Genomic DNA, 27,550 nt, shown 5'->3' with positions numbered 1-27,550 from the left:
ACATGCGAGGATCTCTGGAGCAATAAACTGATTCTGAGAGCTCTCATCAATCTTTAATCTTTCCTCAGGCTCTGCGGGGGCCCCGGCGAGTAAAAACCTCCCTGCAAAACCAGGAGGAGGCCGGAATCCGGCACACGCCGGGTTTAAGCAGAGGCCCGAAAGACTTGTTGACAGTTGATGGGCCAAATCAACCGAGGTGACCTTTCATCTCTTTCTACCCAGTGACCGAGACGCGTGCCAAAACCCGTCTTCTGTCTGCACCAAAAGCTTTTTAAGTGAGCATCTTCACAGCTTTTTGTGCAGATTAGAGAAATAATACAATACACAGTTTTCACACAAGGCACAGGTGTGCACTGTATTTAGCCTTGGTTACGTTCTGCAACTCAAAAGGAGGTAAAAGAATCTGAGAGAGTAGGTGTTTTCATCGCATGGGGTATAGATTAAATGAATAGAAGAAAATTCAACTGTAAACAGCGTTGATAATGATGTGAATTGGTAAACAAAATCATGGGACAGTTTTTAAAGGAATATATTAGAAAGCAAAACCCAACCTGTCGTGAGATTCAGTTGTTGGCAGCAAAGAGTTAAGAATTAGTTGGAATGAGAATTAAAACTAAACCCGCCTGGTGTTTTGGGGGCTTTGGCACTTTTTTCCCCCAGCATCCAAGAGTCAAGGACACAGACCAAGCTGATACGACGGAGGACAATCTAAATAACTTTGCGTACCACCGTACCGAAGCCACAAACACAGCAGCTGGGTGTAGCCTGTGAGTTGTTGCCAAAGGATACGGCGGTCCGCTTCACTTTGGAGCAGTGAAACCACGGAGCCTCGCTGAGTCTAGAGCGCCGTGATGAAAAATTAATTCAGACACCAAAAAAAAAAAATTAAGTGCCTTCGGGAAGAGTGTGTAGTCTGTCCCCAGAGGGTCTCCTCCCGGCACTGAGGTCTGCATTAAATGCGTCTATTCTGAGTGGAACCCAGCAGATTGTAATGCGACCTAAGTAACCGTCTGCGGACCGACCGTCTGAGCTCTTTTCACACCATATGTTTTCTCACCCGATGAATTCAAGTCAATGATCACACTACAAAACAACAAGAGTAGCAAGGTGACCCAAAAAAAGGAAAATGTCGGGAAGACTCTGATAAAAACGCATGCGTGTAAATCTGTTTTTAGAGGAAAGCATTTAGGAAAATGTCCAGTTTACTGTGGTAAAGTAAAAAAAAAATGTTTTAAAAGAAGCTTGTCGTTCGTTTAAAAGTAAGGCTACTCTCTGTGAGGGTTCTGGCACGTGCGCTCACAATCACTACGTCAAGGACACAACCGAGGAGGATGTGGCAGAGGCCAATCCAACCATCTGTATCATCACGCTCAAGCCACAAAGAAACACTTCTGATGACTTTCAATGTTAAAAACTGGAACTGGCCTCTCCACCTAAACTGTAGCAGAATTTGACTTGCCCCCACCGGAAGGGTTAAGTTTTCCTGTTAAATCTTCATAAAGGTATATCAGGTTGGGCTGCGCAGGCGGCGGTGGGTGGGTGGGTGGTGGTGGGGGTGGGGGGGGGGGGGGGGGGGGGGCGACGCTCGTTTACCCGCTGCAGCGAGCAGCGAAGCAGGTGGCCAGGTTGATGACAATGAACAGACAGCATTGGTGGCCTAATTTCTTCATGTCAGACAACACCATATGGCTCCTCTCCTACCCTCTACCTATTTAGAAACTGCGTCCACATAAATATGCATGCATCATAGTCTTCACAATTAATTAAAAAGCAGATGAAACAGGGTGCACCTCATTCTACATAGTGTAAGGAAAATGTACCGTTCAGGGAAAAAAAACAAATCCCCCCAGGTATTTATGCTATGTCCTTGAAAGCGGCTAGGTTTCAACAGACAGCATACTTTTTCTTCCCTTGGCAGATCCTCAACTTTTGCATAAAATGGAGACAACCCTCGAAATGTGGTAGAGCACTCGTATGGAAAAGTGTAATAAATTCAATTTATCTTTCTGACCTTTCGCCAACGTTTCACAAAATGTCAACAATACCTTGCTTACTCCTGCTTTGCACACACTTGAAGTCAGCATGCAAAGGTGGACAAAACCGTTCGAGATATCCGCATCGCTACATTGATATCATAATGTCAAGGACAAAATAACCCTTTACATTACATGTCATTTAGCTGATGCTTTTATCCAAAGTGACTTAAAATAAGTGGATTTCAACAAGAAAGTACAATTTCATTAAATAACCCTCTCAAAAAGTTTTTATTTACAGCTCTTCCCAATGCCCTGGTATCTTTCTGTGGTTGTCGATATTCAGTAAATTAAATTACAATAGTGATGTAAAAATGTTACATGGAAGGCCATTCTGAGCCAATGATTGTTTCCAACATGAGACTTAGAAGGGCTTTGCAACAGCTTTGCCTGCACACTTCTCAGAGATGTGAAAGGCTCAAAGTTTAACCACTCAAATGTATCCAAACCATGTGACTTGTGACAGTGATTGCTGCTACAAAGTTTCTCAAAGCTGAGGTGGTGACAGGTTACAGAGTAAACTATGTGCACCACAGGCCAATCCCTTATGTGAGACCATATGGCTCATACGTTGCACACTGGATTGGATAGTAACATATGTGATTTATTACCACATGTATTCAACAAAAATTGTTTCAAATGCAACTTTTTATTGATGTTTTTTGGGGGTCACATTCACATTGAGTTTGCAAATTCTGAATATTTGGGCTTACAAAAAAGTAGTTCCATTTCAAGTTGGGGTTATTTTTTAATTTTGTTGAGCATTTTGCTTCCATCCAAGATGAATATGTTCCTTTATTCATAAATGAGTGTTAAAAAATCAAGGACAAAGATATGAAAGACATGATCAAAACATTTCTACCTTGTAAAGTCAGTAAATTTAAATTCCATTTGTCGCAAAAAAAAATACAGGATTATTCGCAGGTGTCATTTTAACACAGAAAAAAGGCAGTGGATAAAAGCAGAAAGTTTTCAGTTTTCAGACTGAAAGTTGTGAGAGGCTCTTGTACCTCCCCACCCCAGAACCCCTCCCCCCCCTCCCCTCCCTCCCTCACTAGGCTCCCAGCAACAGCGGGGGACCGAATAAAGCAGAAAATGGGTTTGTGCACCACACAAAAGCACATAGATAACAGGTTGGACAAGTATTACAAAATGTCCTATGGGGACAAGTTTACAGAAATGCCTTGTTTCTGTGAGACTGAGGAAGGCCGAGCTCTCAATGGTGCCCCACTGAGGGTCAACCATTAGGTGACAAAACAATACCGGTGGGGAAACATTTTTGCATCGCTGTGTGCAACACGCACGTTGTCAGGCATGGCGAGCGTGGCCTTTTTTTCGACGTGACAGAAATCCCTTTAGGGTGCGAGGAGAATGCAGCTCAGTGGCGCACGGGACGGGAAAGATATCCGGCGTTTGGTGGGGGGAGCGGGGAGACTGCGGAAAGTTGCATGCAGTGAGGTGTGTGTCGGGGCACAAAAGCGGTGGTTACACACAATGAGAAGAGCAGAGCGCATGCTGACACTAATGCAGTCCAAGGGGAGACACGAGACAGAGCACTTGTGACAACTGTGAGGGAGCGTCACCCCTCTGACAGACAGCATTATGGGTAACAAATTAGAGATGCTTTTATGTTAGTAACAAAATACCCTCACAAAACAAACATTTATGATGATTGGATTTGATAGTTTAAAAGTCAAACTATGAAAGCAGATCTATTTCAAGTCTGAATGTATTGCTCAGCAGTTTCTATGTATCCATTGGTGCAGCAAAATCAATGTATATTAGCCTCCTTTAGCAATAACACACCAATTTGTTTCCAAAACTACCTTTGGGACGAGAAAGAAATTCCCCATCAATTCCAATTCAGCTTCTTCCTATTGTTATCCTCCTCACGAATACAATAAACAAATGCTACTGTCTTTCTTACTTGTCTCTATAAAGTATATGTTTCTAATAAGTATGTGAGATAACAAGGAGCTCGGCACACTCAATAACTACAATAAAACTCATGGACTTTCATAAAGTAACATTGAAGCTGTGCAAAGAGCAGCTACAGCGTTGCAAACTCTTATCAGATCGCTCAATGGAGGCGTGTTTGTCGAAGCCTTTGCAACTTTTAATTCATTTTAATTGGGAAGAAACAACAGTATCGCACCACTGCGAAGTTTGACAGCCCATCACACGTGCACAGAGAGCACTTTTATTGATTTTACCGAGCCTACCCCGTATGGGTTTTCGGTGGGCCAGCTTCCGTCGCTTCGCGACAGACGGGGATCCTGGTGTGTTTCCGACTGCATTTCATTCAAGGGATGTGCTAGGGCGCATGCTGTTTGTTTAAACAACAGCTGTCTGCCTCTCTCTCTGTGTGTGAAATATTTAAGTACTTCTACGTGAGGCTAATTAAATTCTGAATCATTCAATTCTCCACCTTTAAAATGTAATATATAGCAGCTTGTGTAGAACTGTATCAGATGAGGTCAGATTTATATATATATATATATATATACACGATAGAAAGATACCTTACAGTGACCTCAATCATTAAGCTCTATAAACAAATATACAACTATAACAAACAAATCAACATTCCCATCATTGAGAAGGGCTCTGCAAGCTTCTAGTAAAATTGCAAAAGGATGGTCACAGAAGAAAAAAATTGACCTTCTCCAGGCTCATTGGGAGCCACAACACATATCTTTAACTACCAATGTTCTTTTTGGGCAACGGCAATCAAATCCAATTAAATGAACATATGCGGTGACCAAATACATTCTGATTTTAGATTAATCCCCGACCAGCAAATAGAACACCTAAACTACAATGAAAACATCCAAATGATCCAAATAGGGTCATAAAGTACCTACGGTTTTAAAAAAACAATTTCTATTCCTCTGCAAATCAAAACTTCCTAACATTGTTCATTTTAAACACACACACACACACACACAGGCCAGCTCTCCCTGATTGCCAGTCAAGGTGTCACTGTAAGCTTTGCTCTCTTATGACTCCTGACTGGGAGACACGTTTGGGAAAATCAACAAAGGGGAACTCTTCATCATCTTGGCAGGTAGGTCTCTTCACAAATTACCTTTTCCCCTCCATCCGTCACACGGGGGAGTTCACCTGCATCCGCAGCACAATGCTCTGCTGCTCGCCTCCTTCACATCCCACTACGCTGCAGCTCATCGCATACCATATTGCTTCATTATGTCTTAAAAGAATGTCACGAATCCTGCAAATTTTATAAAAATGTGAAAGAAATGACACACGCTTAAACGGTCACCGGGGAGAAAATGAGATTGGCTTTGCCTGGGATTTAACGTGATGAACGCCACAGCGCAACTGCACTTTAAGAATTCTTGAACATTTGCCTCACACACCAAATCGTATGAAGACTGGTTTTGAAACGCACTCGATTGTATTAAGAGTGGGGTTTTGAATGCGCACTCCAAGCAGCTGTTGGAGTTACCAAAGGTTACCAGCATTTGGTTTCATTTGCACTTGAAAGGAGGCCCGCGTCAACCCTGTGCAAGGTTTCTCTACAGCTCATTCACGCCCTGCATTCAGAGATTAGGCCCATGTGAGACACTAATAAGCAGCAAGCGTCACCCGGTGGACCTGCGTAATTGGGTCAATCAAAGATGATCTGCAGAGAATTGCAGCAGGGCGAAAGCAAGAGCTTTTCAGTAAACTAGCCGTTTCGTGTGGATTGAGACGGGCCCACTTTGATTAAACAGAAAAGAGTCTCCCGACAATCTCCTGGCGATGAAATGTAATATTCCCTTGCCTTTCTTTGGATCTTTTTACATCTCTGTACGCAATTTCCCCTTTTTTTCTCCGCGCTCTGAGAAAACGGTTTAGTTCAGTGTGAGAAAGGTGGTTGCATGTCCTCAACCCTTCTGTGGTGAGTCCCACAAGGTTTGTGATTCTAGAGGCTCTTCCAATGCTTTGCATACTGATGGACTAAGTGTGGAGGCGTGCACATGCCGTTCAAGCAGCACAGTGTACAGTGATGCATTTGCTTTTCATTAGGCTTTATCCGGCCTCTGCAAGATGAAATATTGCATCAGGAATTCACTCATACTTTTATTTTCAAAACCCCTACTGCCATTAATTATTGACCTCCATAAATTCAATCAAAGGCATGGGGGCTGGTGTCAGTGATGGATGGGCATAAGATTAAATTCTAAGGCTTATCTGTACTAAGTCTAATTGGCAAGGGTTAATTTGCCCCAGCTGCAGCAGACCAGCAGCATTACAGATTAAAACTCAATTATGTTAAATGAAGAGCACTTGTACACAGAGCCACGACAAGTTCAGATGAAAGTCTTCACCACTGCCCCATCTTGGTTTTTTTTCTTCATCTTGTATGTTTTTTGTCATTTTGAATCACAGAGGGTGTGTGGGGGCTCAGGAAATACGAATAAGAATGATGTCTGGACTTTTTTTTTTTTCATCTATTTTCGTATTGTTTGCAAACCGTCTCCCAGTTTGCACATTTTAACTGCAGATTGCAAACATGTTTCCCTAGTTTGTTGCAGTCATGTGACCCTTTACTTTTACAACCCCACCTGGGCCTGCAGTGGAAAAGCGCCCTCCATCACAATTTGCACCGCAATGCAAAAATACTGCCACAGAGTGACACATATTTTCAGAAACTTCAACAATATGGACACAAATTAATTTGGCTACTGGGCCTCACAATCCCCATCTGACCCAATGTGAGGTACAGTGAGTGCTCAACTGGGAACAAGAAGATCTTGTGAAAAAGAAAAAAAGAGAGAGAGAGAGAGAGAGAGAGAAGGTAGTCAATTACATTAAGCTTGAGCCAAGTTTAGCAACATTGTGTAACTGAAGCTCTGGTGTCGTCAGTGAAAACAAAAAGAAAGAAATGTGACACTGATGGTCATGCTGTCCACAAGGGAAACATTAAACAGGCAGTGCTTGGTTTAAATATAGTGATAATATGGGAGAAGTAGGAAGCAATGAATTACTCCAGCATGAGGCCAAAGGATATGGAGAAATACTTTTTCGCAGTACATTAGATTGTATTTAGGTAAACCTAATAATGACCTCATTCCCCACTGCTCAAAGATAAAGGTTCATTTAAAAATAATGAGAAGTCAAATTTTATTCAGATTGGACAGTTCATCCAACTTAATGAGAAAAGAAAAAAAGTCCAAGCTCAATTCTTGTTGAACAATTAAAATGCACCTTTGTAAACGCTTTCTTCTTTTCTTAATGCATAAGTGAGATGATCAATCTCACTTATTATTTAATACGTTTATTAAATGCTGTGCTGTCAGTGTCTGTAAATGAAAAGCTCATATACGAGTATATGAGACGTGATTTTATCTTGGTGAAATGACGCCCCAACAAGAAGGGTTATTGAAACAGCATTACCATCACTTAAACATTAAGGTAAGAGGTTCAGACCTTACTGTGTGCTGTCACACACTAAACGTGCAAAGCCATGTAGACGCGTGATCAATTTTGAGTATGTTAACAAAAAAAATAAATAACCAAAAATGTGATGTTTTCTTTCTGGGGGGGGGGGTAGCTTTACATTGGGGGCTGCACACTGCTTGTGTGTAGGATACAAACTGTAGTTTTTCTGTCCCACATTTGTTGTCTACATCGGACACTGGGAAGGTGAAATGTTGCCACAGCGGGCAACTTCAGGACAGCCGGAGGCTTTTGACGGTTCTGTTGTTTCGCCTTCATCTCCGTCTCCGGCGGTGACCATGGCGTCCCAACAAGTGCAGATCCGAGTGAGCTACACTGTTGCCTTTCAAGTGACTGTGTTTTTGTCTTCAAATGACTGCAATCAGTGTGGGTGCTTGGGGAAGCGAAAAAAACTTGGGAGAATTGCTGATGTTGCTTATGTCCTCTCAAGGAACTTTCAGGATCAGAAGAATTTCTGTAAATCATTCAAATGTTATTATCCATATAAAGCAACAGGAAAGCAGCAATCTCCTAAATGTCAATCTCAACAATAAGCCTTGCTCATATACAGCTTCCTTCCCTTTAGGTTTACCTTAGTTAATTCCTAAATTTACCTTAGATTTTCCACCCAGTCATATCCACGGCCGTCTAAAAATGTTATGACTTAAATAATAGACATTTGTGTAAAATGGTCAAAATTACATGAACTGATTTTTGGTGAAAAAGGTTTTGCTTGAAGTCACGGTGACCTCTGTCACTTCGTCCTTGGGTCAGAGTGGGTGTTTGTTCCAAACTCAAAAAAATCCCTCAAGCTTTTCCTGAGATATTGCTGCCACAAGGACCGACTTTGAGGTCCCAGCGACCTAGAACTCTGACAATCAAATCAGGTCATCATTGAACGCAATGATGGTGTTGGCGACTAGGAGGATGGTATTTGGGGACAAATGGGCCGACGGAGGATCAAAAAACCACGAGGCCTGAGGCCACGGCCGAGGCGGTCATGGGGGCATTAAGTGGCACTGCATTTGCAAATAGTCATGCGAGTCCGTGACCCAGCATGGTGAATTATAGAATTATGAGTGAAAAACAAAATCCAAGCCGGTTTGTTTTTATTTACTTTTTTTTTTATATGGCACAGTACTACAGATGTAAATGATTAAGCGTATTTGTGAGCCCCGTGCGGAGCTACAGCACACAAACAGCATGCGTAGTAGGGATTGAACTGTCTTGACATCTGACTGCCGCTGTCAGCCACAAGGCCTCTAAATTTTTAACCAAACCTTTTGTACTCCAAACCAGTTAAAAATTAATCACTACTCAACACGAGGTTTTTTTCTTTTCTTCTTCCCCTTCTTCTTTGGTGTGGCTGCATTGAATTAATAGCCCGTACGCCGTTGCTCGGACAGCGTGTAATTCTTTTTGACTCTCCGTTCCATTTGCCGGGAGGGGAGATCGGTTCGAAACATCTCTGCTCACAGGAGCATGGCTTACAGGTAATCTGTCTAATTATGGCAGGGGAGGGGTTCCCCAGTAAAATATTGAAGAGCCTCAATAACCTTTGTTCCACCCCCCATGTGCGCTGGCGACTGAAACGAACTGTAGAGCCCGTCAGCATGGCTCCCAACAAAGACCAGTCCGGCTTCCACACAGAGAAGGATATTTCGTTTCATTTTACCTTTCCTACCTCCCTGACAGGCAACAGGAGGGAAAGAAAAGGATCCAAAAAGGGCATCTCACCACTGCAACTACCCAGGAGAGCCTTCGGTGAAATCAGCGACCCCTCCGGCAGTGCAGCACGCCCCTGCACGGGTACTGGAGGAAAAGAAGGGGCTCCTATTGAACTCATGCCTTATCAGTCCCCTGTCCAGTTACCTGCAACTCAACATATTAATGAAACACAGGCAAAAAGGCGCAGCACCACCCGCAGCCTGGGAGGCAAACAGCATCCGTGTCCGTCATCGGATAATGTGGAATTCATAGAGGTCACGGCGCAGACACACCCTCTCCGAGGGGGTTGCTCCATGCGCTAAAGCTCGGGAACTCTAGAGGATTCAGGCCGTCAAGCTCAAAATATGCAGCAGAAGATCCCATCATTAGATGGAATTATTGTGAGATGAGTCTCTTTTTAATTTGGTACAACGGTTTGAAAAACAATTTGTTGGACTGTAGTACGTACAATGTTTGGCTACCAAAGGGTAAACTAACAGGAGACTATGACAGCTCGTTTAAATTCCAGTAGAAACCTGAACAAACTACCTAGAAATGCCACAAACAATAAGGAGCTCGTGGACTGGAAATAAACATGCTTATTGACAAATTATTGCGACTGCTTTCATGAGTTTGGCAGGAGAGTGAAAGTTTGTGACTATCTGACTATATAAATCAATGTGGACTCTATGGTCTGGCAAAATATTTTAGTTAACCCTTTTAAAAACGAAGATTAGATTAGTAAACTGTACAAAGCTGTTTCATTTGTTTCAATGGTCTTCCTAAACAAGAATTGGAAAGGAGGCATCGTCCATCAATCACAACCAACTGATTCCACATACATACAGTACCAGTCAGATGTTTGGACACGCTTGACTGCTACTGTATGTACAGTATATAAGGAAAAGAACCCTGTGATTCATCACAGTGAAATCTCTCTATGGCATAACAACACAGTATCCGATTATAGCAACCAAAACTCTGGGAGTTAAACACTTCTGTACTGAACTAAAGATTGGGATATTTGTTCAAAATGGACTCTCCTGCACTTTACAACCCTCCTAAGTCCTGGCGACGCCACACAAAAATATTGCACATTACAGACATTTTGTTAGTGAAGGCAGTGCATTCTGTTTTCTAGTTTTCTAGACGTTTTTTTTGTACAGAACTACTAAGATGTCTTCACAAAGTTAAAACCTCATCAAAAAAGACCACATATATAATTTATTCAGATTTATATATCTATATATAGATATATAGATATATAAGTCCACAAAATATGTTACATCCATTCAATTTATTTTTCTCTCTCTCCCTCTCATTAAAAAAACATATATATGCTTATATAGGGTTTGAGAAATTGGAATACATGAGCAAACTTTATACATATATATATACATGAGCCAACTTTATACATATATATATATATATATATGTATAAAGTTGGCTCATGTATTCCAATTTCTCAAACCCTCCTGTTGGTTTCAGGGCTGGGGCTCTTTGACCACCGCCATGCTGCAATTCCTCCCACACAGAGAGAATGGCATGACATTTACCAGAGCTGCAAGGCGGTAATACATTTTTTTTGAAAAGGCACGGCTGGAGTATACAAAGCTGAAAGGACCCACGCTGGGCCCCACTGGGACTCCTTCACACTAGCCTGCTAAGCCCATTCAGATGGGGGCAGTAATTACAGGCATGGAGGCAAAGCTGAACTAATTCATACAAGGTGTAAAGCATTCGCAGACCAAATGTCGATCAGTTTACTGTTGGAGCACCCGTCCCATTAAACCATAACCATTATGACTGAGATACTTGTGACTGGTCCACTGATTTACAGTGACCTTACTTTTTTAAATGATCAATCTCAGACTTCATCACCATGAACACAATTTGAGATGATGCTTATGGATTTAACACGTTTCGTCGCTGGCCCACTATACAAAGCAAAGCGCTTAATCAGCTCATCTCATTGGACCACAGAACTCCAACTGCAATTAGGATGTGCTTCTTCATCAAAGTATTAAGATGCCAAACCATAGCAAACTGAACAACGTTTGTCTTCACTGTAGCTTTGAGAAGTCTTTGTTGCAATACAAAAGAGGAAACTAAGAACACCACTGCCCTTTCATTATTAAAAAAAACATCACTATTGGTCGACATTGGCACGAGACATTTCTTTCAAACACCCTGCAACTACTTACTCACTCAAGCGACAATTGAAAAGTCGCCATTAAAGAAAATTGCCTTTACTCCTTTATCTGCTTTCTTGAATGTTATTCCTTCTTTCTGTTCATTTGGTTTTTAAGTGAATTCAAATGTCTGACACAGCAACCTAAACATTATCTCAGTTGGGTGGCACAGGAGCAGCCATAATCCAAATCACATCACAGCGTCTTCGATATGGAGGCTGACCCCTCCTGTGAACATGGAAATCAATCGCATTGACTGGCACCAAGTTGTTTTTGATAACATAAGTAATAGTACAGTGCATGCGTCACTTTCCCATGGATAATATTTCCTTCGGATTGTAAATTAGTTTCAGAATCTTTGAAAAGCTACATTTTGTAGCGTGTTCCTTAAAGTCCGTGTTTATTGCAGGTGGTATGTGTGTGAAAGTATGTAGAGAGAAAATGAAAGTGATCAAATTACCCACTCACACTTGCAAGTTATTTCAAGAAAAACCCTGTTATTTCTCAAAAGAAAGAGTGATGTCACGCAGTAACGTAAAAAGATCCTTTCCTTAAGTTGAAGTATCAATACCGCAGGCGCCAAACACAACATGAGCAGACAATGAAGACCAAGCATCTCTGCACTGTGGTTATTTGGGAGAGTCTGCCTGCTGTGATCGGGCCCCACTATCTAGCTCATGGCCACCGCTCTGCCCCCGCTGGCTGGCTGCGGCGCTTAACGGCGGCGGCTCGGCGGCGTTGTGAGCGCGTTCCTTTCGATGACGTCATCCCGGGTTGGTGAGAGCTGTGAGATCCTTTGACTCGTCGTGCCTTGGTGCACGCGTGAATGACACGGATAGCTAGCTGATAAAAGCACTCACTTTTCTGGGGATTCTTTAAAATAGGCCTGTTCCTTTGGAGAAGAAGGTGGCCATGACTATTTTCATTTGAGTATAAATAGTTGGAAGCAAAATCTAATTGTTTTCAGGACTTTCCACCTATTTTTCATTATAATGAATACTGGACTTATTTGTACTACCAAAAGGTAGTCCATGAGGTTTTTGTTCTTCTGAGTTTGGATCTCCATGTGGAAATGCACTTATTGTAAGTCGCTTTGGATAAAAGCGTCAGCTAAATGACATGTAATGTAATGAATATGAGATATGAGTTTACATGTGATTACAATCCCTCCTCGGCTTTGTGGAGCTTCATTTATGGCTTTTTAATGGTTACAACCTGCAGTCCATTGGCAGTCTATTTGTCTTTTGGATTCTTAAATTTGAATTAATATGTTTAACCACTGGATTTTTGGGCTACAGGGCAGGCAATTTAAACGCCTCCTCGAATGCTCGGGGCTTGCACTTGTGTGGAGGCTCGTGCTGAGGTGCCAAGCTCAGGTATTAACACATCTTCCCACTGTTGCCATGTCAGCATTGCTACTGTTCTTGCTGGGCAAGAGATATATATGTGAATTTTGTATGAAAAGCCTAAATAATAGTGCAATTGTATTATCAAATAATGTATTGTTAAAACTAAAAGTACTCATTCTGGAGAATTGGCCCTACTTGTCCTCAATACATATACTATTTATTTCAACTGGAAGCATTTACATTTGTCTGCTCAGGCTGAAGCTTATTCTAAAATATCTTAGTGTTTAATAGTTTATATATATACTGTATATATATATATATTACTGCTTAATATTTCATGAAAAGAGATCAGTACATAGAGTACTTCCGTCATTATATTTGGTTATATTCCACTGCAACTTTGTCCTTTACCGTTTGAATATCAAAATTTATAACGTTACAAGATTTCAAGTTCACATTTTTCAAATCTTTAGCGCCCTTTAAGGGGTAGAATCACAACTGCACACAGTTGGCTAATTTACCTCTAACCTCATAATCAACACGATACTGGAAACTGGACCCAAGTCCATCACCGACACCAATCCTCTGCTGACAAATATAATCGTTTCAGTTTCATTCAGTTGAGGTGTTGTCCACCCGAAGTTATGCACTTAATGGAGATGGTATAGAGTTTCAGGTTCCTGTTGTTGCGGAGGTTGAAGGCCTTTAAAAGCCACCGTGAGCAAGTTATTCTGCACCGATCCCTTCCTGGCTGTAATGAATCCTACCAGGGGGTTTCTTTGGATAGTAACCCAAAGAGAAACAGCTTCATGCTTTAATAGCGTGGATGTGTGTGGTAAATCCCAGAGTGCATGGGAATGAAATAAAATAATTTGACCTGTAAGTTCATTAAATGTTCCAGGATTTTTGTCACAAATGCATATACATATACCAGCAATGAGATTCCCCTGTTTAATATGTCTACTTTATGGTTACGCTTATTAATCTATTACTGGAAAGCAAATTGGCAGGTGTTGATATATTGATGATGTTGTTTTTTTAATATAGAAAATATTCTACATTGAGACACATAATTGAAAACAATATTTTTTGCAGTGTACCTAAATTGTAAACTTTTTGAACTGCCAAGAATTAATACATGATGTTGATTTGCTCAGGTAATTATCTATGCAGAAAGTCCACAAATAATTTGTTTACATGTTATTAATAATCCACACACACAGTCTATATCAAGTACAACCTAGCTCATAATTTAAACCTTACCAGCTTCAGACATGAAATGACTTTGTCTTCGAACTTGTAGAAAAGGGAGAAATATGACTTACAATTTAGAAAAGACAATTCTACAATCAAGATTAAGAGGGCGTGTGTAGCGGTGCATTCGGATGTTGCGCCTGTATAGTAACACACCGAATCCAATGTAACGAGCGGAATATGTTTTATTCTGTCGGAAAAAAAGTCTGCATTAAGAGCAGAACTGTGGCATATGATAATCCATAAAAAGACATGAATTGTTAATAGATTTTAATGATTGATACAAAGATAATTGGGATGTCGGAAATGAATAAGAATAGATGTGAACAGATGTGTTTTAGGATACAATAGTTTAGCTGATGGCAGGAATTCAAATTATAGCCATTACAAACTTGATGTAAAAAAAGAAATGACTCTTCTCGACAAAACAAAATGATGAAAACCTAAAAAATCAAACTGCAAATTGAATTATGTTCTCCATTCTTTACCCTGAAGCAAGTATATAAAAAATGAAAATATGGATGGCTGGATGATATGAAACGCTGTATCTCACTGTGTTGTAAATGTCAAGTAAAATAAAAAGTAATGGTAGCCTCGTTGTGTCGGGATCAGACAAATGGAAATAGGATCATTTTACTGTCAATAAGAAAGTATTCTGAAAAACTACTTCCAACTTTTAAAACAGAAAAAACATCCTTTTAATGGCGTCACATGCGCTCGAATACCAAAGGATCCGGGCAAAAGGTCGAGATCCCAGCAGAAGGTTTTAGCACGCAAATGATTACTATTGCAAACATGCAAAATATTTGATGGAATTGTATAGAAAACTGGAGAATACCCAACTGGACTGGAGAGTAGTGAGCTCTATGACCCCGTGACAGCTGACGCTAGATGTTTTTCTGTGAGAAACAAACATCAACTCTCCAGCATTTAAATGAACTTCATTCGGTGACGATAATAATTTGATTGAGTCAAACCCAGAGGTTGTTGGAAGGGCTTCGCACGTGCTGTAGCTTTGGTATGTACTTTGGAAGATGAAGTGATCATCCGATGTTCATCACACGAAAGCTCTGAAGAAATTCTCCTTTTAATTGAATTTGCACCCAACTTAATCCAAATCCAGACATGAAAACGTCATCATTTGATCCGGCTTTCAGCAGACTTTAAGCAGTGCGGAGGTATTAACGCTCAGAGAGGGAACTGTGTGGAATATTAAATGGGCAAACATGCACTTTCAGCCCTGTGACTACTCGTTCCAACCTTTAAATGCCCTGACAGCCTATTTTCTCACACTGAGTGATGCACATTGTCAAACTTTCATCTGCCAAGATTTTCTTTGAATTCACGGGGGAGATTTCTGAATTCTTCTCAGTAGTTTGATGACATTTGCGGTGAGGTTCGCTCATGCCAATGTCAATCATATCAGATTGACACGTACACGGCACACTACCTAACGTGTAATGATCTATAGTCAGTAAGGATGTTTTACAGCACAAATTCATGAGACCGGGATAAGTTTTACAACCAAGTTTTCCTGTTGCGCAATGCCAAAGAACCTAGGTAGTACAGTGGATCACAAGTTGATCTTGTTCTTTTTTTCGAGTTCATATTAGTCATTGGCTCCTCTATTAAGAAAATAACAGTGGAGGAAAAAATACGACCTGAAGCAGTTTCCCTTAAACAATGCATTAAAAGCACAAACACGAGCATGAGGCAATATGCCACTTAGAACAAATGGTAATTCCTGTCACGTCACGCCTCTTGTACTGTTCAATAACACTGCAGAGCCAAGCTGCAGGCTGCGCAGGGGTGTCCCACTTTAATAAATGAGCTGAAGCTCATATGCTAGATGCAAGATATCACCTGACCCAGATCACTACAAGTGCAAATGTCCCCATGTAACTACACACACATGTATTGACTGGGAATTTAAGAGACATCGGTGGATTCAAAGTACCAGATTTATTGCTTCACGAAGCATAATTTAGTAATTTCCTTCATCTTTACTGCGTAGCCTCTCGTGGGTACTTCAAGGTTGTCGCGAAGGGGAGTCACAGATATCATTTCTGTGTTAAAAATTACAAATTCAGGACGATGTAAACTCACTTTAAGGAGCGACTGAGTGAGATGTAGCTCCTACTCCCATTGATGGTTTTGACTTTTCTATATCTAAATATATTTAATGACTTTTACATTAACCTGTAATGCATAATGGGCAGCAAACTGATGGTCTGAAGGAAATTGATGACAATTTCAGGAGTCATTAGTACTGTTTCTAGCCACAGAAGTGCTGATGAGTTGGCCCTTATGAGGGCAATATACTGATTGGTTAACTTGTGGCAGCAAGTCCGTGCCACAAAAAAAAAACGTGGCAGGGACTTGGGCTATGAAACTCCAGGTATTAAAGCATCAATACGCAGTAATTGCGTGGGCTGTATGTTGAAAATCACAGTTAGTAAGATCAGTGCTGGTTGCTGAGCAGTATTTTCACAATGGCAAAACTATTAGAGGCATTAGTAGCCCTGCTGCGTTGCAATTTTTAGTGTATCCGGAGGGTGATCATTTGGGGATTGCAGATACAGAGCTAAGCTGTGAAATTCGATTACAAATATTTGCTTAAATCTTGCCATGATTCAACGCAGAATTGCTTCGTGCAGGAGTTTTCCACAAACAATAACGATTAGTTTTTACAGTTGAGCTGTTCAGAGATTTGTTGTTATGTTTTCTTGACTGTTTTAAAGACTTAATTTCATGTTATGGCTCTATTCTGGAGACATTTTGTTGAGGGTCTTTATGGCCCTCTAAGCAAACAATCGTTTAAATTCAATTAAGACAATGAAATGGCGCAGTTGAAAACACTTCTTTTAAAGCTTTGTTTGTGTGGCGTATTGACCTATGTGCAGCGACTACATCCAGCACAAAGACGGTAGGTAAATCATTCAGTGTATGTGCTTTGAATAAAATGGAATCATTAGCACCAAGTTCAACATAATGAGGGATAAACAATAATGGGACACTCAGTCTGCTCCGGCTGATCAGAGGATTTCATAGATGGCAATTAGTGGTCATTGTGGCGTCGTCATCGCAACTCAACACGCGCTCAAGTGTCTGCATTCACTTACCTATCCTCAGGCATGGCAAATAAAATATCTCACTGGCTGCAGACGTGATTAATGTCTGTCACAAAAAGGGCTGCAATGGCAGATTAGGCATGATTATGAGTGGGCTCATTTACTTTCAACATGTCATTATCTTTTACGACATTGACTACGCAAATGGCCAGAGTTTGTTTATGAGTAGGAATGTAATCTGCGTTTTTCTGATCATTAATAGTTTGCAGAGAAAAATAAAGAGATATAAAGCTCAGAACAAAGAACGTCCATAAGTACAGGTGGATATCGTCGAAATGATTTAGCATTCATCTATTTTGCAAAGAGCTTTTGTTAAATTCTTATTATATTTGATAATGCCCAAGAAATACGGTACCGGAATTAAAAATTATTGAATTAAATACATGCTCTTCTACGGCAGGTAATAAAAAGTCGAGAATAAGTTTTATTAAAAAAGTATAATTGTGTAATATAGTAGAAGTTCAATCTTTTCCATAACCAATTCACTCTCTCATGTCTTCAATGTCAATGTCTTCCTTGGTCATTGCAACGCTTCTGTCAGACACCTTGTATCTTGTCCTCATTAATTGTTTTCACAATGTCTTTGAAAAGTCAATTATGGAAACGGGAATGTTCGACAGCTTTTTGTTGTATTAGCAGGTCTTTTGTCATTTGACCACCCAGATTAATTTCTGATGAGCGTGTTGAGCAAATGTGAATAATTGATAACTGTTTTCCAATGGCTTGATTGTCACAAAACAAGACAAATACAGTGGAATAGAATCATGAAATATTCACTCAACTGTTGGCCTGATATTAACTTCAAAGTCATTATGACGTGGATGCAGGTCTCCTTGTAGGAGCAATCGTGAACTTTAAGGTGCGGAACCACAAATATAAAAGAGAAATAAGAATAATGCTGTTGTTTCATGTTGTCGTTTTTTTTGTTGCAAAAAGGCATTACAGTGGAGGAATGTCGAACTGACACAATCAAGGCTGGCAGGGATTTTGAGCTACAGCGGGTAACGGCGGCCAGGAAGCCTTCAGGTCAAAGTTCAAAGAGAGTGATCTCCAGAACAGACCTTGTGTCTGTACTGGACATGTATTTTACCAGCACATTACACAGTGATATAAGTGTTGTGTAGTTGTTGGCACCCTTGCAATCCTTTAAACAGGCATTTAAATGGCGTGATCAAGTGCGGCAACACAAATGAGGAGCTTTTCGCCCACTGCAGTGGTACCTTGTGTATTTATCTCTAAATATGGAAGCTTAAAATACAAAAATACGCAAAGACTAGAACTATTTTCCCAATAACCTAAATACTAATTTTTGAACTGGATTCAAAGGAATAGCAGAGTTAATTCACACGCATTGAATCACGATGACTTGGTGCCACCTACTGTTTATATCAAGATAATATTGCTTGGGGATGTTGTGTTGTGTTTTTTTTTTTTAAAGAATCTGAATATGGCATGTCAGATTTTAACATATATTTAGCCTTCTTTTATTTACTGGATTTGTTTACACACAAACATGGAATCCCCATGGCTTCAGCATCCTTGCCATTCTTCTATCTGTATGATCAACTTTAAACCAACACAGACAAAAAATATAAATCCCACACTAACTTAATTAACATGGAGATCACTAACATCCCTTTACTCTTGCAGTAATAGTGTGGTGCTTTCACTTTATAATTTTGAGGAAATATTGAACAACATTCAGGACAGCCTCCTGTGTGCAATACAAATCTCCCAAAGCAGTACCGGCCTACTGTATGTTATTCTTTTAATAAACAATTCTTCCTCTGAATTTCAACCTGCCACCTCTTTCAACGAGTATGTGTTGCCACGTTGGTATCTGCGAGTTAGGTATTAATTAGCATATCACTGACACAGATTAACATACATTAACATACATTACAAGTGAATTAATCATGGCGTGTGGTAGAACGTGGAGAGGTATCTGAAAACAGTTTGCTCTGAAGTCAATTCAAGGAAGAAAGCTCACTGTTCTTGCATAGTAATGTCATGCGGCTCAAATAGGTCCATGCAGCATGCACAGTTGCAGCCTATGATAATTGGGCTTTTGTATTTAGCTCATACATTGAATTAGAATCTTCTTTTTCCCTGTTGTGGCTTCTTGTCCCATCCTTGAAGGTTTTGTCTGTAGTTATATGTTCATCATGGCGTTATTTTACGATGATGAATGATGATATGATAAGTGACTTTAGGGCAGGCAGTAGGACATGTCTCCGAATTGATCCCTTAATGCTAGCTGGTTAGCTGTGACCTATGCTGCACAATCACTAATGAATAATAATGATAATAACAGTAATAGGGCATTTTAGCATAATTTCCTTCGCCCAAAAGAGTTTGACCTTCGTATGAAGAGATACCTCAGACCGATATTTTTGTACAGTATGATTAACCTTTTGGAGAAACATAAAATAAAAACCCATTAAATGACTAATTTCAACCCCTCAATGTCCTTAAAAAAACAACAATTGACATACTCAATTGGTGGATATGTAGTGTACCACTTCATGTTGTTTGTGTGAATTGTATTTCAAAAGAGGTAGACTAATTAAAATTCAGGGTTTTTATTTATTTGCGAGGGACAATGAATGGGAATGACCCTTTCTGTTCTATTTTCCTCTTTTCAGAGACCTGATCACCAGCATTTTGGGCATGAATAAAATGGTTAAAAAATATATTTGTTTGAAGTTCCTCACGAATAAAATGTTAAATGTCAATCCTTTTCCTTGAGGGCAGAATAGTTACACAGAGTGAATCAAGACATGTGTTATATGAATAACACATGAATCCATCAAAAGTCTTCCTTCAGCCACAAATCCAAACCCCTCTCAGCCAAGGTGAAGCAAATCCACCAAATGAATTGATAAATAAAGTGAGTGAGTCTCAAAGTGCGGGGATTAAACTGACATCAAATGTCACAGATTCCATTATCAGCGTTTTGGTCATGGCTCCTTTCGTGGTTTGCTATCTCAGTGGAACACGCAGCTGGGGTCCTATCTAGGTACCAACACTGATTCTGCCTTGGGCCCAGGTAGCACCTTATGTGGCAGCAGTATTGGAGATGAACACTAAGCAGATAATGTCTTTCCTTCCAATACTCATCATTAACTCCTGACTTCCCGGGCATATTGTTAAAGCCCTTATAGAGGCAAGGGCATATCAGTGGTGGCATGACTCACTTCCTGACCGCCTGTTCCACTCAGTTAAGAGTGATACGAATGGTTTCCTTTTAAACACTACTTAAACAGGCCTCAAAGTGCTCTTAAAATTGTAACGTAATGAGAGTGCCGTGCATGAAACTGGAATGCAAGTGCCCGAGCGGGCTAGTATCACTTGAAAAGGGTCATTTAAAAGGAAAGCCGCAGCACTTGATGGACAGCTCCTTCTCCAGGTTGCATCGTGGAAAAGGGGCTGACAACTCAAATGATATGGTTATTACAGCAGTCCAGTGCGGCTGTGTGGACCCGCTGACACTTTCAGAATAAACATCAGCATGCAGAGCATAATGAAAAGTAACTCCTATTTACCTTGACCCTGACCATAGTATGCTCTCAAGCTTGTCTTCTATTCCACATGCCCTGACAAGGACGTACTATTGTGCGTACAATATTTCTGCAAAAATTGAATATATTTCCTTTGGAAAGACACAGCTGTTAAACTGCTGAAGGAAGTTGCAGCTCATTGCATGAGTCGACGTGAGGTAATGATTTGCCAGAATAGACACAGATATTTTGGAGTCCTTCGTTTCATCATTCAGATCAAGACGAAGAGAAAGAATGGCTGATCAGATGCATGCAGATAACACATCTGATTAAGTGTACTCTGTTTTAGTGTTTTTGTTTTTTCACATTTTTTCGTGACGCACTTGCCCCCGCAGTAAGTTCTGCCGCTTCTTTACTGACGTGGGTTCATCAGTTTTACTTTGGGTCATATACAGTATGTACTGGCCAAACCATTAATACTACAGAATAGTTCACACATTTTTATTCTGAATCTGACCGACAATATAATTAAAAAACAAGAGATCTATCGGAATATGCCAATAGGGGACTACAGTGGCCATTTTCTTAATGCAACATTATTTCAGTGGAAGCATTTGGAGGGATATGATTCTAAAAATGTCGAGTTTTCTACTGTTTTTGTGACGTCGAATTCATTCTGTGACAAATATGTATATTAAGATTTTTACTTCATTTAGAAAATACTTTTTTCTCCCCAAAATAATGCTTTGACCATCAACCGTCAATATCCACTGTAGTACGCATCAGCAGCCACTTTTCATTCGCAAATTTCAAAACATGCTTCTCAGTTTAGTCTGATGTGTTCTAGTTAAACACTGTGGATGCAATCTGTGCCATTTGGAGTAACTCCACTTCCTTAAGGGAAGGATTTACACATCATATTACGCCTGAACTAGAAGAAAGCCTGGCAGACTCAGAAGTGGGAACGTCAGATATCTGACTGAGGTTTTTATGCCAATTTTCTGCTTTCATTGAGCTCTGTGGTTTAGGTCCGAGAATACTGAGGCCTTAGAGAGATTCAATACAGACGTTTTGTTGATGCTCTCGGAGATGGTCTGGTTGACATTTTGACACAACTTCTATTAGTTTTGTCCATTTCCACCACTGCGCTGTCAATCAAAGTGGGATCTCAAGCCTGAATATCAAAAAAGCGGTTGATCATGCGTGAAGGTCTGTCAATTAACTATAAGACTATGGACCTTCATCAAATAACCAATTGCGCAAAAATGACAGAATTGTCCATAATGTTCTGTATGATTATCATTGACACTTGGGTTTAGGGAAACAATTTCAGATGAGTCAACAGTTTAATTGAGGCAGTACATCCAGTACAGTGCAGTACAGACTTGAGGAGAAATTACATTTTTTTTAAACTTTAAGATAAAAAAAACTATTAAATTAGTAGATCACAAATACATTTTCTTCAAAATCACTTCATTTAAAAAGAGTAAGACTTTCATAAGTCATGTGACCTTTCAAGACTTCCACCCGTAACTTAAGTGCATTCCTGCTACTGAAGTAGAGGCCTCTGCAGAAAAAAAAACGTTTGGTCCTTTTAAGCTACTCCAGGGGGGAGGGGAGGGGGGGGGGTGGTGGAGTGGCCGTGTTAATGCGTACTGGCTGAAATTACATGAATGGCCGCCATTATAAAGCATTTAACAAAAGGGCCATCGGGTGGCGTAGCATGGCATTGGGACGACAGTCCTGCCCTTGCATTGTTCGACACGTCACAAGATGGCAACGCAGCATCTCTTTAGCTCCTAGAGGTCACGGCGGATGGATGCACCACTAATCTCTGACACCCATTCTGGGATGGTGGAGGAAGGGGGGACGGGGGGGGATGCAAACTAGGGCTTTAGATAACTTTGCTATCCACTAGTGACCTCAAATGCGGAGACATCTCAGGGCCCGCTGTGCCCCGTCAACCAAATCCTTCTTACTGCTTGGTGACTTCAGACAAGGATACGATGCCCGCCCCACAGGGATAAAATCCTGCCGAGAACAGACTGTATATTAATCTGGTATTGTCTTCTTTTTTATTGTTTGGGGAATATCGCAGAGGGAAGCAATGATTGAGTGGAGGACTTGAGAGACTTTTATAGTGTCAAATTGGTCCATTTAGAGATCTCCGGGGTGGGGGCGGGGCATGCTCTGACAAATTCAAAGAACAAAAGTGTCATCGTGTAGTGTTCCTATCAACACTTGAGACAAAAGAGTGGGAACATCAAAACATTCTAACTCACTGTTAATGTATATTGGATTGTTAATGATACCATCAATAATACATTTATTGATTATTTAGAAATTATGAAGCTATTATTTCTCAATAAAATAATATGCCTGTGCCGCTTAATCACTTTTAACAGTTTTGGTAAAAATGCAGATTTAGGCATCAAATCATGAAGGAAAGTTCCCAGAAATAGACCTCAGATGTCTCCAGTTGAGACTGGACGGATAAATAGTGCCTCAGCTTTAACTGCCACCGCACTCCAAGAGGGAATATTATCAGGAAGGTTTGTGGTTTCATTGATTTCAAGACTGCAATCATCCCCATCTGATGTAGTGGGCTGAGGGAGGATAAGTGAGCCTGGCCCTGCTTGTCAGAGCTACAAGTTTGAGATAACTTCAGCGGTAGTAATCTATCACGTTTTATTTCCTGCAACCACCGCACGCCAAGACATAACCAATAGCTCCTCAAGAATATTAGAAAATTATCTCTGATTTAGTGATTCCTCAGTCGATTGTTGACTAGTTTTAGTCATGTGGAAAATGTCATTTTAGATTTTTTTTAACCATATTTAGTCAACCTTAATCTGCTCGGGTGTTTTAGTGTTATGTTGATAAATGACAATAAAATAACTTCTGATTAGTCAAGGATTTATAAATTAAATTAAATTATATAGAATATTTATTCATGAATAGATATCGTTTTTCGTCCCGAGCACTGTTGTCATCGCCAACTCTAACGGAAGTTAGATGGGTTCATGGCGCGCACAGCAAAGGGAGCGTTGTATTAAATATGAAACATTCTTTTTGTTACCGAAAAGTAGATTTTCTTTACGTCATGTTGGTCACCAAAGAAAAACCTTTAGTGATATATTTTGCATTAAGAAAATGAACACTGCTCAAATAACTCACTATGTATGTCAGAAGAAGTATACACATGCTCCTACCTGGTCTATTGATTTGGCATTTATCTTCAAAACTTTTTTTTTATAAGTGATATTCGGTTTTAAGTGGTTTTGGATTTCTTAGAGCCTATTTTTTAGCTGTGCCCATTTCAATACTCTTCACCAAAAAAATGGCATAAAGAGCAAAACATCTCTAATGGCCCTCACGTAAAATTATCTTTGTACGAGTCTCAAAAGGTGCTTTCAGGAGAGAGTTTCAAACCATTAAGCAATTTACAATCAAGTACACACTTGTACATTTGCTGCGATTGGAATGTAGATGTAGAAGAATAAATGCTAACACTGTATTTCTAAAAGAATAGACTCAGGAAAAACATGAGCACTAAAATATTTGGATTTAAAGAAAGCATATTGAATAATGTTGTTAAATTCATTGGCAACCATGACAGCATAGACATTTATAGACACAATAGTAAAAGCTAATGCAAGGGAATAAATCCACATATATATATGAGTTTTAGATAAAACTGAAAATATACAGCAGAAGCCCTCAAAACATTTGGCGCCTTGACATTGTTATGATTACAGAGAGTTTATATATAGACTACATGACATCCACCATGAAAACAAATAAGATGAGCTTTAATGGGGAAGATTTGATGCAACTGTATCCCAAAGCTTACTCCGCATTGGTGTTGCGTTAGACGTCAATCCACAAACCTCTGTGAGCCGCCACGGGTTTCCTGAATTGTTGCTTCAGGCATTGTTCATCACTATTCTGTTCATCACTATTCTAACACTATGTCGGCAAAAAAGAGAAAAGGCTTTTGATTTTTTCTGCCCAGCAACCTCATTTTCATCCAAAATAACTACATTAAAGGTTTCTACGAAGAGATAGCACACATAATACTTATTTTAGGAAATTGTAGAGATAGTAAGTTTAATTTCCTGCTGTAGTTTTTTTCCTCCCCAACTGAGGTACACTGTCAACATTATAATCCTCACATCAAATTACGTAATGTTTTTACCAGGACATGTTTTTAAAAGACCTTTTCATTTGAGTTATTACTGAAACTACATTTTTTTTCTGTTTAACAAGTTTTACTATCCAGTGAATGTATCTTTATTTGTTTATTAGGATGTAGACTTAATTTAAAGGCCATTATAATTGTTCTAAAACAATCCATACAGTTCTTATATGAAATATAATAGCATCATGCATCCCCAAACAAAAAAGGTTACATTTATTATTCCATTTTCCTGATTAACCTTATTAGAAAATACACTACACGATTAATAAATGCCAGAAAAAAAACATACAGTGTACCAAATAAATGACTCCTCTCCCAAAATCATACAAGCGCCCCTACCAAGCAGCCCGAACACCCTGGCTGCATTTCATTTCCACCATGAGAGACTACCAGAAGCTCTTCAGTAGTAATGAACTTCCTAAACTAAGAGCCGGCACCCAGCTTGGCGACAACGTCGCCAGTCAACACAAACAATCAATCGCGTCTGCTGCAATAACATTGGAAGGAAGTGCCTCCAATCTATCTTCATTAAATCAATAGGGATCTGATAGCCTTACCTGCAGTGGAGTGCTTTGCCCAGTGCAGGAGATGTAAGTGTCTAGTGCACTGGGACAGGGGGAGATCTCCGGTTCACATGTTGTTTGTCGGGGACGGGGTAGTTTGCTGTGTGGCTGTAAGCGACACTCCTAAGGGCCCACTGTGAATAGAGGTCAGGATAATAGACACAGTCACACAACAAAGACTGATAATCCTGTCTCGCCCCACAGCTCCCGTGTTGCAATCAGACATTTTTAGGGCAGTTAAGCTGCAGCGAGGGGCGGCCGAATGAACCACGGTTACCAAAGACTCCCAAGCTCCCATTATGGACAGTAACTGGTGTCAATTCGCAGCAATTAGACCACTCAGATGTGTCAGTAGACAGGCCTCAAATTAATAAATAAATAACGCAGACCACAAGTGCTCGCTGATATAGCCTTTTGAGTCATTTGAGTCTCCCCCTGGTCCATTTCAGAGCAGAACACTTAGTCCTTCAAAAAGTGACGAGGTGTACCTCCCCACTCCCACTTATCCTGGTTGACCTTTGAGTGAAAATAGTCCTTAGTTAGCAAATTGCTTAAATCTGCAAAAAGAAATTTGTTTAAAATGATGTAGTTCTTTTGATTACGGTTCAGTGCAAGCTGCTAAGATGAACAAAATGGTTTGCACGAGCACTTACATTCTTATTTCCTGGAGTACATGGTATACATCTGACATGAGCATTAGCTATTACTTCAAGAGATAATGTAACAGTGAAGACAATGAATGAAAGACAAGGGACACATATATCTCCCATCAGATAATAAAAGCTGTGGAAATGTTTGGACGGGGGTTATTGCCTTAGGCCTCAGAGTAAAGAGGAGCAAAAGAGTAGCCTCAGGCTCGCCACTGTGTTGTCTCTATAACGCAACTTTTTTGTGAGAATCATCACAATATGGATGATGTTACCCCAACATTAGGACTTATATATATAAATATAAAAGATATTCGTGCCTCTATTATTTTCTGAATTCTTGACTATTGGCTATGATATAGTCACTCATCCTAAACTATTTGGTAGGATGTATATGGTGACAAAATTATTTTCTAGATAGACAATATGCAAGTTTTGGAAAGAGAGAAAATACAGTACTCTTCAGAGATGCTTTTTCCCAGGGCCTGATGTCTTATATTGTGACCTTTAACGCAAAACAAAGCAAAAAGGACACAAAGCATTGCCTCCGTCTTTGACTTGGAGCACTCTGTCAATAGGAAGTCATTACTTCAGAATAAGGGGTAGCTTTGCCTTTCTGCCCGACTTCAACTGAATACCTCACCTTTCACCAATGCATAAGTAATGCGCCAACTGTCTTTGATCTGTTGAAGGTGATAACTTCACAAGCACGTGGACACCTTCCAGTGGAAGAAGAGGCTCTTCTCGGTCCAGATATGTGTCAACAAACATCATGCTCACAGGTAAGAAAAGAAAAGAAAAATGAGCAGGTAGAGCTCAAAATGGACAAACATCCATGAAACTAATAACATCTTTAAAATTACTTAATTAATTAATTAAGACTTCAACCAAGGTTGCAACTAATGCTTATGTGGCAATACGAGCGTCCTATGACACTCCAGGAAGAATAATCTCCAGCAACGCCACTTGGGATAGGCCCAAGACCATTCTTATTAAGGCACGCAGAGCCGTTCACCAAATCAGGGGTCAGAGACCATAAAATAATTATAAAAATATAGTTTTATTTGTTTAATACTCTTTTTAAAATGGCAATATGTTCTGCAATAGGGAGTTTGAGGACTATAAAGAAAACAAACAAACAATTCAAATCAATAAACCAGCATGCATAATAAAGATGTAAACAAATTCAAATCAAACAATTCAAATCCATAAACCAGCATGCATAACAAAGAAAATACAAACAAAAAAAGGAAAATAAACCAACATGTAATATGTCCAAGAGTTCACCCAATAGAGAGCCACATTTGTACTGTTCTTCCGAAAGGTTTTTAGCCGGTATCAAGAACAGTCTCAGTGAGGGGGGGGAGAGAGCGCGCCGGGGAAGATTGGCCCATTAATTGGTCGCGGCACCAGGATAGCACCACAACAGCATGTCCAAGGCTGCAGCCCGGTCCAGCTATGCTGTGAAACACAGCATTAGAACAAGACCGTAATTAATGTACAGCAAACAGGCAGACACAGCGACTTA

The 27,550-nt window shown here is 40.1% G+C and overlaps 1 long non-coding RNA gene across 1 annotated transcript in view; it reads right to left on the bottom strand.

Annotated features, from left to right (window-relative positions):
* The window catches only part of LOC119217225 (uncharacterized), a 67,944-nt gene extending 42,425 nt beyond the window's left edge, over window positions 1-25,519 (bottom strand). Inside the window, exon 1 of the long non-coding RNA XR_009956738.1 lies at window positions 25,370-25,519. This is a non-coding gene — a long non-coding RNA (uncharacterized LOC119217225). The remainder of the gene's footprint in view (window positions 1-25,369) is intronic.
* Between the last annotated feature and the right edge of the window lie 2,031 nt (window positions 25,520-27,550).

The sequence above is a fragment of the Pungitius pungitius genome, chromosome 7 (assembly GCF_949316345.1).
Source record: "Pungitius pungitius chromosome 7, fPunPun2.1, whole genome shotgun sequence".
Taxonomy (NCBI): domain Eukaryota; kingdom Metazoa; phylum Chordata; class Actinopteri; order Perciformes; family Gasterosteidae; genus Pungitius; species Pungitius pungitius.
This window is presented reverse-complemented; position numbering and strand designations above follow the sequence as displayed.